Source organism: Gorilla gorilla, chromosome 13 (genome assembly GCF_029281585.2).
Source record: "Gorilla gorilla gorilla isolate KB3781 chromosome 13, NHGRI_mGorGor1-v2.1_pri, whole genome shotgun sequence".
Taxonomy (NCBI): Eukaryota; Metazoa; Chordata; class Mammalia; order Primates; family Hominidae; genus Gorilla; species Gorilla gorilla.
In genome coordinates, this window is record NC_073237.2 from 64,086,976 (window position 1) to 64,107,381 (window position 20,406).

Genomic DNA, 20,406 nt, shown 5'->3' on the forward strand with positions numbered 1-20,406 from the left:
CTGGATTTTTCCACCTCCTCTCACAGCGTCTGACTAATCCTATCTTCACTCCTGGGTTCCTTGACATTCCTACCATTGTTTGTATAGGTTTGTTTGTTTTTTGAGAGAGAGTCTTCCTCTGTCACCCAGGATGGAATGCAGTGGCACGATCATAGCTCACTGTAGCCTCAACCACCCAGGCTCAAACAATCCTTCCACCTCAGCCTCCCAAGTAGCTGAGACCACAGGCGTGTGCCACCATGCCCAGCTAATTTAATTAAACCAGCCCAGGCTGGTCTCAAACTTCTGGGGTCACACAGTCCTCCCACCTCAGCCTCCCAAAGTGCTGGGATTACAGGTGTGAGCCACCACACCTGGCCGTACAGGTCCTTTTACAAAACAGATTTCCTTAGTTCTTGGGGCCTCAGTAAGTTCTTGGGCTGCCTTCTCCTGTTCTTCTTCACCCAAGGATTTGTACTTTTGTGATCTGTCTTTTACATTACTATCTGTGGCCATGAGATCATATGTACATTTTTGACTAACAGTTTGGCTATTTTTCAATAGCCCCCTACCAAGAATTCCCTGCCTTAAACTCCAGGATGATATGGACATTTTTCCCCATTGTCACTTAAAGTTCATTTAGAAACATCTGGTAGGATCCTGAACCTCCACATTCATTTTTGTTCTAAATTTTTAAACCTTCTATTATGAAAAACTTCAAATATATACAAAAGAGAATACTATATTGAATACAATGCACCCATCACTAAGCTTCAACAATGATACATATTTTGCCAGCCTTTTTAATATATTCCCTCTTTTTCTGTTTTATATTTGCTGGAATCTTAAAGCAAAACCAAAACAATATATCTTTTCACTTATAAGAACATCAGTGTGCATTTATAACTAATGAATTTTTTTTTTTTTTTTCCTTTTGAGACATGGTCTTGCTCTGTCACACAGGCTGAAGTGCACTGGCGCAATTTCATCTCACTGCAGGCTCAACCTCTTAGGCTCATGTGATCCTCCTGCCTTGGCCTCTCGAAGTACTAGGATTGCAGGCATGAGCCACTACACTTGCCCAGAAATTTGTTTTTAAAGTAACTACCATGCCATTAACAAACCTAACAAAATTAACAATTTCTTATCATCAAGAACTCAATTCATATTCAAATTTTTATCATCTCAAAGCTGGTTTGTTCAAATAGGAGTCCAAAGTCCCCATACTGCATGTCATTACTGAGACCATACTGGGACTAAGGCAGGGAGGAGTGAGCCCTAAGTGAGTCTGTAACAAGCGAGAAAGAAGCTCATTCAACTAAAAGAATTAAATTGGAGGTCTGGCCCAAGAAAGTGGAAAAATAAACAAAGAAAACTAAAACTATTCAGGAACATCATGAAGCAGGGCAAGAGCTAGAGAGAAAGTACCAAAGGGGCTAGGAATTTGAGTAAGGAGAGTAATTGGACAAATGACAGAATTATCTTAATGGAACAAGGACTTTAGCTTTAAAAATCTCACTTTGGATCAATGAAGTAATGAGAAACAGTTACTAAAAAGCAAAACCTCATAGTCATTGTATCTAATTCCTCAAATTTTAGTTTCATAAGCACCTCTGTACATCATAGCACTTTAATAATTATAAGTTTAAAATGATCATGGTTAACTCCACGAAACTAAGATCTGGATCTGGCTGACTCCAGAGACTAAGACTAACCACATAGTCAGAGGAGAGCACAACTCAGAAACCAAGGTTCCCTAAGTCTTCCCTGGGAATCACTAAACTCACATTGAACTTCTAACTGCATCAGATACAGACACACACAGAGAAAAGTTTTATATAAGCAATGCATGCTTGTTAATTAAAAAAAGAAAATTAACCAAGATAAATTCTAATACTTCTCACTTTTTGAGGTTTATTATCAGAAATAGCTCTAAAATTTCTCCTCCTCTTTAAAATAAGATTTTTTAAAATGCTTCTGTATTCAGTTACAATTCTTTGGGAATTTTCCCCCCAAGGTAGAGCCAAAACAGACTCTAGAGAAAAAAGAAATAAGAACTACAACTTAGTACCCCACCAACAACTTTGCAGCAGTATTTTATAGTATGATTAAAAAGTCATTTTAAGTATAACTCTGAAAATGTTTAATGATTACTTTAAATGTGAGCACTGATGTTTGTCTACACAAGTTAATGATATTATTATAACATCATGAAGGTTAAAAGTTGTTTGTTTTCATTTAAACAGAAGGGGTTGTCGGCATCTTTATCACCACTAACGGTAGTTTTAGCATTTCAAAGGGATTTTTTCCTAATTGTATTTTGAGAAACACATTTCTAAAAACACGTATGTACTAGGAACTCACAGATCTTGTCAAATTGAATATTTCATATTCCAGTACAAGTCTGGACACATCAAATCTAAAGGAATTTCTTAAGGCTTAGTAAACCAACCTCTGTGATTTTGTCTCCAGCCAAATGGGAATCTTACGCTTTTACAGTTATTTCAGCTAATTCTCAGTCACTGCAAGAAGACAAACCCAGCAAAGGTTGGATGCTGAAACATTCCAGAAAAAGGATAATCCCCATCATATACAAACTATAGTATTTTACCTAATTGGTATCTGAATCCTGATTTATGTTCACTCATTTGATTTATTTAATTTAGCAGTATAGTGACTATGCCATATACATAGCAGACTGAGTGGAAGAGTTTATCATCACAAAGCTGACACTGTGTACAGTCTGCCCATCTAAGTCACGTGCCATCATGTACATGGTGTGGAAGGTAGGGGAGGCAGGTGTCCCCACTGTCTTCCCAATAGTGGTGATGGCTCCATAAGTCATCGTATCACCCTTGACTATTCAGGACTTCAGATCGCCATCCTGCTTTGGATTACTGATGTGGTATAAGACTAGGAAATGGCTTTCTCAGGGATTAGCTACTGGCCAGCTCATTTCACTAGCACTTATTACTATCTAGGGGTTCTACTGTCTTATGACTTATTAGTTGTTCTCAAAGTGTGGTCGCCAGGCCAGCAGCAGAAACATTACCTGGTATGAAGGTTAATTTCACGTGCCAACTTGACTGGGCAAAGGGATGCCCAGGCAGCCGGTAAAACATTACTTCTGGGTGTGTCAAGAAGAGATCAGCATTTGAATTAGTAGACTTCACTAACTCTCTTCCTGTTTGCCCTGAGAATACTTGCCCATGGTGCTTGCAGCTGCAGTGTTTACCCCAACATAACCTTGCCACAAAAGATCTCGTTTTTTAAATTTTCACATCGTTCCAGTATATCGACTTTGGAAACAAAAGACATCATCCTATTTATAGGATTCTGTTTTTAGTAGTGGCATTTCCATTTACAAAATATAGCAATTCTCAATTGCTGAAAATGTCAAATCCTAGAAAACACAGCATTCCTATGAGTGATGTTAACATCGTTCTCTAACAGTTGATGCAAGATTAATTTGATGAATCCGATTTTTCTGAAATAGACGATTCTGATAATTCAGATGGTTGTGATGTTAGTTCTGTTTAGAAATAATATTTTCTATTTTATTTTCACACTGAAAATCAGTCCGATTTGCTTTAGCCTCCAAGAGCCTGTTTATGTAAAATTAAATAAGCACTGGCCACAAACTGCACTTTTTTTCTAAGTGGGAAAAGGGTTAAGACCGCCAATATGGATGCTCATCAGTGTGGATGGGTGTCATCCAATCAGTGAGGGCTAGAACAGAACAAAAAGGGAGAGGAAAGGCAAATACTTGCTCTCTGCTTGAGCTGGAACTTCTATCTTTTCCTGCCCTCAGACATCAGCGCACCTGGTTCTTGGATCTTCAGACTCAGATGGAGATGGAAACTTACGCCAGGTGCTCCCAGGTTCTCAGCCCTCAGACTCAGACTGAATTACACCAATGGCCTTCTTGTTCTCTAGTTTGCAGATGGCAGATCTTGAGACTTCTTGGGGAACATCCTGGGACTTCCTGGCCTTCATAATCACATGAGCCAATTCCTATAATGAATCTCCTTCCTAATATACCTATGCTGTCTCTTTGGAGAACCCTCATACAGCTGGCAACTTGTCAAAAATGTACATTTGTAGGCCAGTCCCAGAACTCCTGAATCAGAAGGTCTGGGGTTGGAGCCCAGCTATCTGTGTTTTAACATAATGCTCCAGAGGACCCAAATGCATGCTAAAGTCTGAGAACCACTGCTATAAATTATATTTTTTTAAATGAGCATTCATTCAGATTTCCATTATATTTGGGTTTAATTTCCATTAAACCTATTAAGTACAGGTTATTTTCTAATATTTCTTAGTATAGATTTTGTAATATTCCTATAAAAGTAAATTCGTATAGAGGGAAGCTTTGAATTTACCAAAGTTCAGTAGAAGAGGGTGACTAATATGAAACTGAACAATTGGCTTATATTTTTCTCATACTTCATCTCTGGAACAAAATCCTTACAACAGTTTATAAGGAAACGCTTCATTACATTGCTCACATTTACTTCATCCCCTGTGTTACACAGGTTCTTGGCATTTGAGGTGACTTCTGATAATTGCCTAAAATGAACCAGAACTACAGGGTGCCGAAGATCAAGGACCCTGAGAAGATATGAAGCTGAGGACTCAGCTTGATCACTTTCCACCTGCGTGCTCTTAGAAAACTCAGCCACTTTAAGCCTCAGTTTCCCCAAATCTTTAATAAAAATCACAGTATACCCCTCATCATAGGGAGAAAATCAAAGGTGTTTAAAGCTGATTGCCTGGCACAAAGTAGCCCTCAATGCTCCACCGTAATTTTATAATTATTAGCTAAAATAATTATTTCATTTTACATACTTCTGAACACACTTAAGTCCCTAGAAGGTAGAGGCTGTAAACATCTAAATTGCTTTTCATAGCAATCACCTGATAAATGATTTTTGTAAATAAAGGTGACAAAATTACAATTGCATTGTTTTTGAGACAGGGTCTCGCTGTCACCCAGGCTGGAGTGCAGTAACACAATCATGGCTCACTGCAGCCTCAACCTCCTAGGCTCAAGCGATCCTGCCACCTCAGTCTCCCAAGTATCTGGGATTACAGGCGTGTGCCACCAGGCCTGGATAATTTTCTAATTTTTTTGTAGAGAAGGGGTCTCGCTCTGTTGCCCAGGCTGGTCTCAAACTCCTGGGCTCAAGCTGTCCTCTTGCCTCGGCTTCCCAAAGTCCTAGGATTACAGGCGTGAGCCACTGCGCCCAGCCACAATCATGTTCATTTCTAACAAAGGATCACATGGTAGAAAAATAGCTCATTCTGCAAATAAAAGCAGTGTATGCAATATCTAACCACAAACACCCTGATCAAGAGAAAACATTTCAAAATATTTTCTTTAAAGATCCCTAAATTGTCACAGGGAAAAAGGCCAAGGCATAGTACAGACTTGAGCAGATTAGTCAAGAATGTGATTTGATGAATTAAAGAAATTACATTTTGGCAGGGCTGAAGCAGAAGGCAGGCAAAATTCCAAGTTTCTTCTGGTTCATTCAAATGAGCAGTTCCCTTCCTTTGTGCACCTAATAACATAATATTAAAACATATTATATTTAAAAGGTCAAAAAGCCATGTGAAAAGAAAAAGTCACTTAAGAATCTTCTAGACATGTGCCAGGTTGACATGAACACCATTATCAAATATTGTTTAACAACTGCTGAGGAGATGAGGGTGTGGGGCCTTCATAAAAATGAGTTTGAGTCTTGGCTTGGGCAATCACCGGCTAACTGACCTTAGTTAGGCAGGTCCTTGAACCTCCTAATTGGTCTTCTTGCTTCTACTTTTGTCTTCTTCCTGTTCATTCTCCCACAGTAATCACACAAGCAGGCCAGAGCTCCCTTTCTACCTCAGGGTCTTTGCATATGCTATTTCCGCTTTTCCCTCTCAGAGCACCCACTGCCAATCTTCACACAGACAATTCGATCAGTCCTTCAGGTCTTAAGTCACTTCTCAAGAATGCCGTACTTGCCTAGGCTAGATTAGATCCTAGTGTTATATGCTCCCTTTATTTTTGTTTTTTTGAGACAGGGTCTCACTTACCCAGGCTGGAATACAGTGGTGCAATCATAGCTCGTTGCAGCCTTGACCTTCTGAGCTCAAGTGATCCTCCCACCTCAGCCTCCTGAGTAGCTGAGACCACAGGTGCACATCAACACACCCAGCTAATTTTTGATTTTTTTTTTTTTTTTTTTGTAGAAACAAGGTCTTACTATGTTGCCCAGGGTGGTCTCCAACTCCTGGGCTCAAACAATCCTCCTGCCTTGGCCTCTCAAAGTGCTGGGATTACAGGCATGAGACACTGCACCTGGCCCCTTATTTTGTAACTCTTATCACCATTATAACAACACTGATGGTATCTTTTTAATGTCATCAGTCTGCCCTACTAAACTGCAAGCTGTGTGGAGGCAAGAACCATGTCTGTTCATTGCTGTATTTCTAGCACCAAGTGGAGCGTCTAGAGCACAGGTGAGAGTAACCATTATAAACGGTCCTCACCATTGTCCCAGCCATCCAGAATAACCAGCTAACTTCATACAGTTAAGAGGTAAACACTTTCAGATCAGTTGTGTTCACAGATGTGCAATATTGTCAGACGAAAAGTAAATTCAACATCTTTCTGGTTTCCAAAGGCAGAATCAAGAAAAATCTGAAAAACAACTGCAGACCCTCTGAATTTAAACTGACAGCTAACTTCAGATTCAAAATTTGGGAATCATGCCTATAAAACCAAACAAACTAGTACATTGAATCTGGTATGAAATACCATCATGGGTAACAGCTCTGCCTCCCATCTACTCAATCTGGATAAAAAGAGGGAAACAGGCAAATGTGTGTGTTTTCTGCTTGCCCTTATTCTTCATCTTTCCACTTTTATTGTAACTGCAAAAAGCCCCAGGCAACAGAGGGGGAGAGCTGCCTGAGCTTCTTATGACAATCTGGTTATACTGAGCCACACATGTTGTATTAACCATGAACTGACACCCCAACCCACATCATGCTCCTCACTCATTCCCATCCACTTTCCATCTTGGCTTTCCTCCCTGACCCATCTCTTTTTCTGCTTTCCTTTACTTTCTTCCACTCAACTTCTCTCAAGATGTGAGGCACAAAGATACAGCAGAAAGAGGGCTGGATTTAAACACTCCTGGAGCCTTTTCTTGGAGAAACTGCTAAAATATATCACAGGAAATTATTCTGGAGTCTGGGAAAAAGAAGAGTTTAATAAAGTATAGACAGTTCGGAACAAGAATGGAAAAAGAAATAGGATAAAATGAAATTGTTAGGAAGAAAAGACTCCTGGGCCTTACACTCATAATTAACCTTGTAACTCCCACACCGCCAAACATCTACAGTGAAGAGCTTGTGTATCTTCTTAGGCTGCTGGCCACTACCTTGCACGTGACAGAATTTAATCCAACAAAGGAGAACAAATCACTTTCTGACAATGGTGTAACGTTTTTGTTTTATTAGAGACAGGGTCTCCCTCTGTTGCTGAGGCTGGAGTGTAGTGGCGCGATAACTCATTGCGGCCTCAAACTCCTGACCTCAACCAATCCTCCCACCTCAGCTTCCCAAATTGCTGGGATTATAGGTGTGAGCCACGCCACCTGGCGTGGTGTTTTGATAAGATACCTTATCTGTTCTTGCTGTTTAGCTCAAAGAAATATACTGTTCGAGATCTGCAATCAGGCTTCATGTACGGATGCAGGGAAAAAGGAGTGGCTAGGCACCGTATTATTAAATAATAAGGAGGGTTTTTTGGTAATAAACACCCTATAACGGCTTTCATAAAACCCAGTTAAGATTGGAGCTTTAGAATTACCAATATCCAAAACAATACTTAAAATTACAGTATCCCTGGGGGGAGGGGAGGCGGTTGGGATGGGGGAACCTACCACAGACTGTCTGCTTATTTATCCCACCTGCAATGTGATTGCTTGCAAACAGGTAACTCGTGATTCTGAATAATTATCCTGCATCCAACCCAGTGGTGTTGCGACTGCTGACGTTCCACACGAGAAAGCAAGTCCTTGCTTTGAAAGGTGTCAGTTATGTGGAAAGGACCAAAACCCACCTGAGTGTCCCCAGTGTTAATTCTCCTTTGTATATTTCCCTAGGGAACTTTCTGACCACTGCCCCCTCAACCCAGGACTGTGTGTGTGCCACCCCCCAACCTCCATTAAGGTTCATTTTACCCTCTGGAAGCTAGAGGGAAATGAAAGCAGTCCCAGGAAGAACCGGGCTTATTTCCTCCACACAGACAATAACCGCCACCTACGTGAGGATTTACGCACCAAACCCTCCCCTCACCCTCTTCATAGTTCCCATGTCATACAGTCACAGCCACTCATACCTCAGAGAACGAGGAGGAGAAAGAACAAAGGGGCCAGGTGGCTTGGGCAGAGGGAGGAAAAGGTGGCTTCTCTTTCACACTCCCACAATACAGCTATTGCCAGTGGAAGCCAGGCTGCTCCCCATCTCGGGCTGTTGAGACAGCTGTTGGAGCCAGAATAGGAAAAGGAAGGAAAAAACTGTCCTCCCTAAGGACTGCTAGTTTTTTATTTTGAAGGAAGGAAAACTGCTTAACATGAACGGGACCCTGTCTTGAAGCACTGTGGAGCTTTCATCTATCAGTTTAGTTCTATCCTGCCATGAACCACTCCTTGGCAATTCTCACTAGCAAGCTGGAGAGCCTGAACATGAACGAAGTCAGCCATAGGAGGAGGCCATTGTTGACTCTTTCCCAAAGGGCACAGTCAGTGACAGGGGTCTTCGGCAGGCACCTGGCACACAGTCACATCCACTACAGGAAGTCAGCGGGGAGACCTTACAGGAAGGTTCTGGGAGGGGGTCTTCTCTATTCTCTCAGGAGGCCTGCGAGGACTGTCAAAGGAAGAGTGAGGAAGAAATAAAATCAGAGAAGGTGAAAAGCTGAAAATTCACACAGGTTTCTTTGTCCTGTTTTTCTGTGGAAGAAGCAGAAAAAAGAAAAGAAAAGAATCTTTAGAATTACTGGTGGAATTATAATGAAAAAAGGTAACCTTACATGACCATATCTATAATTTCATGCAATGATAGTTCTTTGACCAGACCATAAAATTTCTGTCATTTATATATTTGCATTTATTGTCCCCCCCTCTTATTTTTTAAAAATAAAGATAGGGTGTTACTATGCTGCCCAGGCTGGTCTCGAACTCCTGGACTCAAGCAATCCTCCCATCTCAGCCTCCCAAAGTGCTGGGATTACAGATGTGAGCCACTGTGCCTAGCCTCTATTTTATTTTTATTACATAAACATAATGTGGTCATTATAAAACTTTAAAAATCTTGATAAAAAATTTTAATTAAATTCTCTCAATTCCCAGAGAAACTTTGCCACTAACATTTTAGTATATCCTTTCATTTTTTTCTATACACGCATAAAAATACACGATGGGTTAGTTGGTAGGGGTGTTTGTTTATAAAAATTTCCTATATTACAACTATTGGAATTTTTTTCACAGAAGTCACAAATATCTGTTTGTGCAAACAAATGTTTGCTTTCTTTTCTTAAACATTCTTGAGAAATACCCCTGCTATTTAGCGTTAAAGTCATCCCAGAAAGCATGTGAGGGCATCTGTACATGCTGCTGAGGGTTTAAAAGCCAAAGAAGTAAGTACCAAGTTCACCTACAGCAATAAAAAGCTCAGGAACCCCCCAACTATCTCACTGACAAACCTTCAGAAAGCCCTCCTGAGTTAATACCTAAAATAACACCAAGAAAAAGCTGGGACTCTTCCCTGGAGGATCTTTTGAAGTGAGAAAAATCTTTTGTAACCACTTTTACTGAAGATGTGTAATGTGGTTTAGAATGACTGTTGATACTAAGGTTTAAGAATTATCTTACTTTCCCTTATTTATCCATAATAAATATTATTTTCTCTAGAAATCCTAAGGAATTTTTTAGTACTAATGTAATAAAAGGATTTGGCCAAACCATGAAATACATGAGAAATAGTTTTCCTAACTATAGAAAACCATATGCTATCATAGTTATGAAGGAAGATTATGGATTTCATGGTATAGACAACTTAAACAGATGTTTATCAACACTTCCTGCAGTCCTAAAGAAAAAAAACAAAAAAAAAAGTTAGATGATCTCAGGCTTTTTAAATTACATGATGAAAAACTGCCATAATCAGAAATAAAGTTTTAACATCAACATCCTTCATCCTAAAACTTACCACTTTTTGTCCACCACCACCTTCCTCTTTCACAGCATGGGCTAGTCCACTACAGAAATGTGTTTTACTATTTTGTGGAGTGGCAGACCAAGCAGTTATACAGAGACACAAGAAAAGCATGCTTATACCGTTTATATAATGGTACCCACCATGCAGGAAGAGAATTCTTATCACTACCCCTATCTTTGAAACCATGTGAAAGACAATTTAATAGAAAGAGGCCTAAAATATATCTGCATAGAGAGTAATTCAGAAGGGAATGTGCCCACAACCAAGGCTTGCCTATCTCAGATTCAACATGGCCAGCAGTTTATTTTAATCCGTCTCCCCAGCACCATCTTTAAATTAAGACACTTCCCGTTTTTAACCCAGTCTCACTGCTTGCACACACTGTGCCAAATCTTAATACTCAAGCTCGTTTTCATTCTTGCACAGGCTTTAGATTTACACATCGTTGCGGGGTAAAATATTTCTGAAAACAGAAAAGGCAACTTTGCTCTTCAAACTTACCCAGGGCTTTCCAAGACAGTTCTGTGAATTCAAGTCCTTCCCCATTGACAAAATGTTACTGTAGACTTTCTTGTTAATTGAACCCAAGACACTGTCAGCCTGACGTTAGAGGGGCTCACAAAACTCAGCCAGCAACCTTTTGTACTGAGCAAAACACAGATTATCAAATGAGCAGCCAGCATGTCTAAGGGACTCTCGTGCTGCAATTTGAGAAGGCTGAAAAAGAACACCAAGAGAGGGAGCTGCTAATTAATTCTTCTCCTCCGCATCAGCCCCAAATGTTTCAAACAACAACTGATCTGGGAACACAATTTTGACATTGTTGAGATAATGACCTGATTTGTTCCCAAAATGCTGGGAGAGCTGCTGCAACCCTATCTGGTGAGAACCATTTGTACTCTTTCCTTCCCAAAGCCAGAGTAGGCTCATTTCCAAAGACAAGGAATACTTCCTGTCTTTTTTCCAAGCCTGACAGTCAAGGGGCTAACTATGCATTAGAGCCTTATCAACACAGCACTCAAGTATGGGCTACTTTAGATTAGCCCGTACTTGGTTGCCAAAATAGAATTTCCTGACAGATACTATTAAAATACAGATGTTTTACAGTGTGCCCAGAAACAGAAATAAGGACACAAGATTGCCTTGCATTACAGAATTTACTGCTCGGGGGAGTTGGGGTGGGAGAGGGAATAGTGAAAATGGCTACATAAGAATAAACAAATGAAAACCTATAACGTGATGAATAAGAGTTCTATGGTAGAGAGGTGGGAGAGGCAAGGTGAAAACTGCCACAAGCAAATGAGACTGCAGCAAAGTATGTAAGGAGACTGTTCTCAGGTCCACCCACCTCCAGCTATCACCCTCTCTGACCGCCTTTTCCCATGAGCCTGAAAGGTTCACAGACACCAGGGTTTCTCAGCACAATTGGTGTTTGGGGCTGGATAATTGTTTGTTATCAGGGGTTGTCCTGGACACCGCAGAGTGTTTAGCAGCATCTCTGGCCTTTACACACTAGATGACAGTAGCACCTACCCTCTCTGGTTCAGCTGTAACAATCATAAATTTCTTCGGATATTGCCAAATATTCCCTGGGAGGAAACACTGCCCTAGATTGAGAAGTGCAGATATATCCTAGGCCACCACGCATGGAAGGTGTATTTTGCACACTAAACAAGTGCACCCAGCTAAGGTGGCACATAAGAGCTGAAGTCCCATGCACGGTCCACTCACCAAGCCAGGGACTGTGTCCATCCAGAAAGGCACACATTTTCTAATGTCTTCAAAGGCTCTGTATTGGCAGGGTGTGGTGGCTCACACCTGTAATCCCAGCACTTTGGAGGCCAAGGCGGGTGGATCACTTGAGGTCAGGAGTTCGAGACCAGCCTGGCCAACATAGCAAAACCCTGTCTCTACTAAAAATACAAAAAAATTAGCCGGGCATGGTGGTGCACGCCTATAATCCCAGCTACTTGGGAGGCTGAGGCAGAAGAATCACCTGAACCCGTGAGGCAGAGGTTGCAGTGAGCCGAGATCGCGTCACTGCACTCCAGCCTGGGCGACAGAGCAACGAGACTACATCTCAGGGAATTTAAAAAAAAAAAAAGGCTCTGTACAGGCCAACAGTACTGCATCTCCATATGCTGTCACTCTGCCATGAAGTCCCTGAAAGTTCTTGTTGCTAAGCCCAGCAAAAATGACTCAATTCTCTTGGCTCTGCAGGAGCTAATGCTGGTAACCACTGCCTCCTTGAAAAGCACCCTTGAAGATTTCCTCCACCCTTTCTGTCCATTCCTCCTCAGTCTCCTTCGCAGGTTGCTCTTCAGAGTTCTGCCCTAAGCCCTCTTCTGCTCCCCCACCTCTAACTAGGTGATCTTATTACCTCATCCGCTGCAGTTACTATCCACATGGGAAAGACTCCCAGAACTCAATTCATTGTGCTCTTTCTCTTTTCTGAACTTCTAATGCAGGGTTCAAGCTCACATTTCCCCTTCAATGATCTGTAGATCCTTGAACTCAATCTGTCCATAAATGAGCTCAACCATCTGCCCTCACAAACCTCCCAGGCTTCCTTTCACTGAGTAGCAGCCAGATCCTCCCAGGAGTCTGGGCACTGGGCTTGATGTTTCCCTCTCCCCATTCAATCAACTCACACAGATTCTACTCCTAAACCACCATTTGTCCACTTTTTCTAGCCCCAAGGTCAGCTCAGGCTACAATGTCTCTCACTGGGGGATTACTACAGGTGCCTCCGTTCTCAGGCCATCCTCACATACCCAAGCTGGAGGGATTCCTCCAGCCAGCACTTCACCTACCAACTTAAAACTTGCCAGTGATTTCCCACAACTCTTGAGATAAAGTTTAAAATTTCTTAACAGTTTACCAGGCCCTTTATGACCTACCCTCCCACCCTCACCCAATAATCACACACTAAACTCTCTTTGGTTCTAAACACAGGATGCTCCCCCTCCTCTCCTCTTCCCCAAGTCTACCACTTCACCTGGCTAACTCCACCTCACCCAACAGGTTTCAGCTTCAACTACGACCTCCACCTCCCATTAATGTTCCCAGTATTAAGCGCCCATAACAGCCCGTACTTCCCCTATCAGAGCGCTTACTCTGCATATCTGTCTGGTTCCCCAGCGAAATATGTTACGTCCCCACTTTGCATCATCCATCAGCTTTGGCCTCACTTATTCCTCCACATAGTGTTTGTTGGCCGGTCCATCTATTAATTGCTCATCTCAAATTTGTTATGGCTCATCAGCAATAGTGAAGATAAGAAGTACCAAGACTACAGAATGCCCCTCTCTGCACCAGATGCGGTACTGATGTTAAAATACATACATGACACAGAACTAGCCCTCAAATATATTAAAGTGGGGAAATGACATAAGAAATTAACAGGGCCAGGTGCAGTGGCTCATGCCTGTACTCCTAGCACTTCGGGAGGCCAAGTGGGGGGTGGCTTGCTTGATTCCAGGAGTTCGAGACCAGTCTGGGCAATATGGCAAAACCCTGTCTCTACAAAAAATAAAAAAATTAGCCGGGTATGGTGGTGCACACCTGTGGTCCCAGCTACTCAGGAGGCTGAGGTGGGAAGATCACTTGAGCCTAGGAGATGGAGGTTGCAGTGAGCCATGGTCATGCCACTGCACTCCAGCCTGGGCAACAGAACATTGTCTCAAAAATAAAAAATAAAATAATAAAATAAAAGTAATAGAACATGAAATGTTATATTTACTAAGCAAATAAAGATAGCGTAAGAAAATAGCTAGGTAGGTAGGAAACAAAAAACTGAGAAATTATCAGGATTAAAGAGATATGATATGGAGCCTCCTAATAGAGAAGCCCTGGATTTGGATTCAGATTTTGAAGACGGTAAGGGGCAAAACAACAGGCACAGATATTAACTAGAGAAATGTCAAGTCTTGCAACAATCAACTACTTTTTTAAATCAATTAATGTTTTTTCAAGTGGAAACTTTGTAAACTGCTGCTAGTTTTCCATCTGCACTGACAGCATAATGCACAATGGTCATTTTCTGGTGAAATGAGAACAAGTCATTGAGATCTGTACTGACTTCCATAGAAGGACAAACACGCAGTAGTGTGTCTTCTGAAGCTTGGGGATTTTCAATTTTTTTTTTTTGAGACAGAGTTTCACTCTTGTTGCCCAGGCTGGAGTGCAATGGTGTGATCTTGACTCACTGCAACCTCCACTTCCTGGGTTCAAGCAATTCTCCTGCCTCAGCCTCCCGAGTAGCTGGGATAACAAGCGCCCGCTACCATGCACGGCTATTTTTTTTTGTAGTTTTAATAGAGATGGGGTTTCACCGTGTTGGCCAGGCTGGTCTCAAACTCCTGTCCTCAAGTGATCCGCCCACCTTGGCCTCCCAAAGTGCTGAGATTACAAGCATGAGCCACCGTGCCCGGCCTCAATGTTCTCCAAATACATTACATTGTATAGAAAAATTAATAAACACGTTGGGCGACAAGTTAACTTACTACCTTTAAGGGCTTATTACCTTTTATCACTTTTCCTCCCACTTTTATTACGGTTATATTTAAAAAATAAAAATTGTATATATTTACAATATACATGGTTTGATGTACATAGACTTCGTGAAATTAAATCTAGCTAATTAACATACCCACCTCACACTTATTTGTGGTGAGAACATTTGAGAGCTAATCTCTTAGTAATTTCCAAGTATACATTAACTATAGTCACCACACTGTACAATAGATCTCCAGAACATATTTATCTTAACTGAAACTTTTTACCTTTAACCAACGTCCTCCCAAGTACCGCTAATCTCCCAGCCCCTGACAACCACCACTCCACTCTCAGCTTCTGTGAGAGAGTTTGACTTTCTTGGATACCACATATAAGTGAGAAAATGCAGTATTTGTCTTTCTGTGCCTGGCTATTTCATTTATGAATAGGTTCATCTATATTGTTGCAAATGACAGGATTTCTTCTTTTGTAAGGCTGAAGAGTATTCCAGTGTACACATATACCACATTTTCTTTACCCATTCATCTACTGATGAACACTTCCATTGTCTCCATAACTTGACTATTGTGAATCATGCTGCGAGGGACATAGAAGTACAGGTATCTCTTTGATTTCAATTCCTTTGGATATATACCCAGAAGTAGGATTGGTGGATCATATGGAAGTTCAGTTTTTATTTTCTGCAGAACTTCCATACTCATACTATTTTCCATATTGGTTGTACTAACATTCTCATCAACAGTCTAAGAGGGTCCCTTTATCTCACATTTTCCCAACACACTTGTTACCTTTTGCCTTTGATAATACCCATTCTAGTAGATGTGAGGTGATACCTCACTGTGGTTTTGTATTTTTTAGTAGAGACGAGGTTTTGCCATGTGGCTAGGCCAGTCTTGAACTCCTGACCTCAAGTGATCTGCCTGCCTCGGCCTCCCAAAGTGCTGGGATTTACAGGCATGAGCCACTGCATCTGGCCACTCACTGTGGTTTTAATTTGCATTTCCCTGATTAGTGATATTGAGCACCTTTTCATGTATCTGTTGGTCATCTGTATGTCTTCTATTGAGAAATTTCTATTAAGGTCCTTTGTTCATTTTTTTAATCAGGTTATTTATTTTCTTGCTATTGAGTTGTATGGGTTCCTTATATATTTTATATACTAACCCCTTATCAGATGTATGGTCTGCAACCATTTTATCCCATTCTACAGGCCATCTCTTCATTCTATTGTTTGTTTCCTTTTCTATGCAGAATTTTTTTTTAGTTTAACACAATCCCATTTGTCTATGTTTGCTTCTGTGATACTTTTGAGGTCATATCCAAAACATCATTGCCCAGGCTAATGTCAAGAAGTTTTTTCTCTGTGTGTTCTTCAAGTAGTTTTATACTTTTGGATCTTACTAAGTCTTTAGTCCATTTTGCAGTCAAATCCTCTACCCCTGAGCCATGCCCCCAATCTTTAGTCCATTTTGAGTTGATTTTTGTATATGGTGTGAGAAAGGGGGTTAATTTTTCTGTATGTGGATGTCCAGTTTTTCCAACACCATTTATTGAAAAGACTCTCTTTTCCCCATTGTGTGTTCTTGGCAACTTTGTCAAAGAGCCAACCGACTGTAAATATGAATTATTTCTGGGGTCTCTATTCTGTTCCATTGGTCTATATGTCTGTTTCTACACCATTACTATGCTGTTTTGATGACAGCTTTTTAGTATATTTTGAAGTCAAGTAGCATGATGCCTCCAGCTCTCTGTTTTTTGTTTTTTTTTTTTTTGGTTTTCAACAAACCAAAACTTAAGAGATGCAGCAAAAGCAGTACTACAAGGAAGTTTACAGCAATAAACTCCTATATTAAGGAAGAAAGATCTCAAATACACTTAACTTTACACCTCAAGGAATTAGAAAAGGAACAGCCCAAAATCAGCAGAAGGAAAAAAATGAACATCACAGCAAAAATAAATGGAGACTAGAAAAACAATAGAAAAGATTAATAAAACCAAGAGTTTTTTGAAAAAATTGACAAACCTTTAGCTGAACTAAAAAAAAGACAAAATTATAAATGAAAGATGAGACATTACAATTGATACCACAAAAATACAAAGGATTATAAGATACTACTATAGACAAATATATGCCAACAAATTAGATAACCTAGAACAAATGGATAAATTCCTAGAAACATACAACTTACACCAAGGCTGAATAATACAGAAATAGAAAATCTGAAGAGACCAATAGTAAGTAAGGAGATTGAATCAGAAATCAAAAACCTCTCAACAAAGAATATCCCAGGATGTCATGGCTTCACTGGTGAATTTTATCAAATATTTAAAGAGAAGAATTAACACCAACCCTTCTTAAACTCTTTCCAACAACTGAAGAGGATGGAATCAACCCTTCCAAACTCATTTTGCAAGGCCAGCAAGGACACTACAAGAAAATAAAATTATGGGTCAATATCCTTGATGACTAGAGCAGCAAAAATCCTCAATATAATACTAGCAAACCAAATTCAAAAGCACATTAAAAGGATCATACACCCTGAACAAATGGGATTTATCCCTGGGATGCAAAGATGGTTCAACATATGCAAATTAATTAAAATTAACTAATACCACGTTAACAAAATCGAGGATAAAAATCATGGGATCATCTCAATAGATGTACAAAAATCATCTGAAAGAATTCAACATCCCCTTTCATGATAAAAACTCTCAACAGATTAGGTATAAAGAATGGACCTCGACATAATAAAGGCCACATACGGCATGCCCATAGCTAATATCATACTCAGTGGTAAAAAGCTGAAAGCCTTTCCTCTAAGATCAGGAGCAAAACAGGATGCCCACTCTTAACCACTTCTATTCAATATAGTACTAGAAGTTTTAGCCAGAGCTATTAGGCAAGAAAAATAAAATACATCAAAAATGGAAAGCAAGAAGTTAATCTGTCTCTGTTTGCAGATGATATAATCTTATGCATAGAAAACCTTCAGAACTTCACCAAAAGATTGTTAGAATAAACTCAGCGAAGTTGTAGGATACTAAAATCAACATATAAAAATCAGTAGCATTTCTATTATATATACTAATAATGAACTATCTAAAAAATAAAATGATTTCATTTACAATAGCATCAAGAGAGAATAAGGCCGTGTACAATGGTTCACACCTGTAATCCTAGCACTTTGGGAAGCCAAGGCAGAAGGACTGCTTGAGTCCAGGAGTTCAAGACCAGCCTGGGTAACGCAGAGATGTCTCAACAAAAAAATTTAAAAATCAGCCAGGCATGGTGGTACACACCTGCAGTCACAGTTACTTGGGAGGCTAAGGCAAGAGGATCACTTGAGCCGGGGAGTTCAATGCTGCAGTAAGCTGTGATCGCACCACTGCACTCTAGCTCAGGTGACAGAGTGAGACCCTGTCTCAAAAAAAAGAAAGAAAGAATGAAATACTTGGTAATAAATTTAACCAAGGAGGTGAAAGATCTGTATGCTGAAAACTATAAAACATTGCTAAAAGAAATTGAAGACATAAATAAATGGAAAGATATCCTGTATTCATGGATTGGAAGAATTAACACTGTTAAAAATGTTCATACTCCCCGAAGTGACCTACAGATTTAATACTATTCCTATCAAAATTCCAATGTAATTTTTTACAGCGGAAAAAAATATTGTATGGAACTACAAAATGCCCCAAATAGCCAAAGCATTCTTGAGCAAAAACATACATGACATTTAAAAACTGGAAAGTTTTCAGCCAGGCATGATGGCTCATGCCTATAATCCCAGCACTTAGGGAGGCCGAGGCAGGTGGATCACTTGAGGCCAGGAGTTCAAGACCAGTTGGGCCAACATGGTGAAATCCCGTCGCTACCAAAAATATAAATATTAGCCAGGTGTGGTGGCTCGTGCCTGTAATCCCAGCTACTTGGGAGGCTGAGGCAGGAGAATCGCTTGAACCCAGTAGGTGGAGGTTGCAGTGAGCTGAGATTGTGTCACTGTACTCCAGCCTGGGCAACACAGCAAGACTGTCTCAAAAAATAAATAAATAAAAAACAAAAGCTGCAAAATTTTCAAACAAAAACTTTTATAGGTGTCATTTATGAAGTACTTACTATGCCAAATGTGTAACAAATATGTTGTCCCTTATAACCATCCTCTGAGGGACAATCATTATTTCCGTATTACAAATAGGAAAATGGAGGCTCTGATCCAATCAGAGACAGAATTCCACCCCAACTCTGACTCCTTACTTATGTTCTAAGCTGACTCTCAAACAAATAACTAAGCAAACAATAGCTTTTGCTAGATAGCACCATGCTGTTGAAACCCACCTGTATGAAGGAACCTCTGCGGGTATCTATAATTAAGTTAGGACTGTTCCAACTTGAACTAGTTGCTGTCAATTTAGTTTTAAAAATTGCTCCAGCCTGAGGCAGAATGTGCCTCTTAGGAACCTCAAAATTGTTTTGTCAATCATGGAGTAATCTTTACTGAAATGCTATAAATGTTTTTCTTTCCCTCTTCTTCCTGGAGAACTGATAACAATTCTGAAATGTGTAAGATGTTTGCCCCTCCTTTACGCAACTTTTTACAAAAAACAGGGTCCTAAGATAGAGGACCTTGCACACAGTCTCCTGTTCAGCTGCCTGAGAAGGCATTACTGAGCACTTACTACATCCCCATTTTTTGCAACACGATCTTTCTCAAGTACAATCATCCTAAGTTGGGCACTATTATTAACTCTTTTTTTTTTTTTTTTTTTTTTACAGATGAGAAAGAAGGGGCTGAGAGAAGTCCAGAGCTTGTGTTCTTTCCACTCTCCTAACCATGTTGATTCTGCCACAGCTCTACCATCTGCTTTTCAGTGCTGCCCTCAATAGCTCTGCTCCAACACAAAAAAAAAAAAAAAGGATGAATAGCTTAACAAGAGAGAGGGGAATCAACAGTAAATAAATGTTTGAGCCTACTCAGGGCAACTTGTGTTGAGTGAGAAAATAAAAGGATGGACCCTATCCTCAAAGAAATTAAATCCAGGAATAGTGTTAAGACACACGAAAATAAGTAAAATAGAAAACACTCCTTTCTCAATCAAGAGTTCTCCACCTCAGCACTACTGACATTCTATAACTCTTTGTTGTGGGCTATTCTGGGCATCTCTGGCCTCTACTCCCTAGATGCCAGTAGCACCCCTCCCCAAAATCATGGCAACCAAAAATGTCTCCACACACTGCCAAATGCCCCTGGGGGGCAAAAATCGATCTCCCACCCCCACCTGTTGAGAATCACTGCTCTGAATGACACAGGTGTTGAAATATACCTATTATTATTATTTCAGGTTATTCCAGGGCTTCATCTTAGGTGCAAGCTTTCAGAGTTCTTTTTCAATATACGAATCAATCAAGATTTATAATCTCAAGAGAAAAAAAGAGCCCCCCAAATTACTTTTTTATCAAAGACATTAGCAACACTTGAGAGACAATTATCCCAAACCTGTGGCTTGTTGAAAAATTAATTTATCCCATCCATGCTTTGATCTTCTAGCAAATTATTTTCTGAGACAAGATTTAACTTGTGAGGGCCTGACAGGCTAACCAGCTGTCAGACAGGAACTGGTATCAAATTCCAAGTG

The 20,406-nt window shown here is 40.3% G+C and overlaps 1 protein-coding gene across 17 annotated transcripts in view; it reads right to left on the reverse strand.

Moving 5' to 3' along the window:
- Positions 1-20,406, reverse strand: part of KANK1 (KN motif and ankyrin repeat domains 1) — a 242,537-nt gene that overhangs the window by 188,908 nt on the left and 33,223 nt on the right. The window contains exon 1 of one of the 17 annotated variants that reach the window (XM_055350721.2): positions 10,756-11,184. The exons of 12 other annotated variants lie outside the window; for them this stretch is intronic. The gene's annotated coding sequence lies outside the window, so the exon portion shown is untranslated. Of the gene's footprint in view, positions 1-5,457; positions 5,556-10,755; positions 11,185-20,406 lie in introns of those variants that run through there. 4 more of the 17 variants (XM_055350711.2, XM_055350723.2, XM_031014269.3 and 1 more) reach the window with 4 other exon arrangements.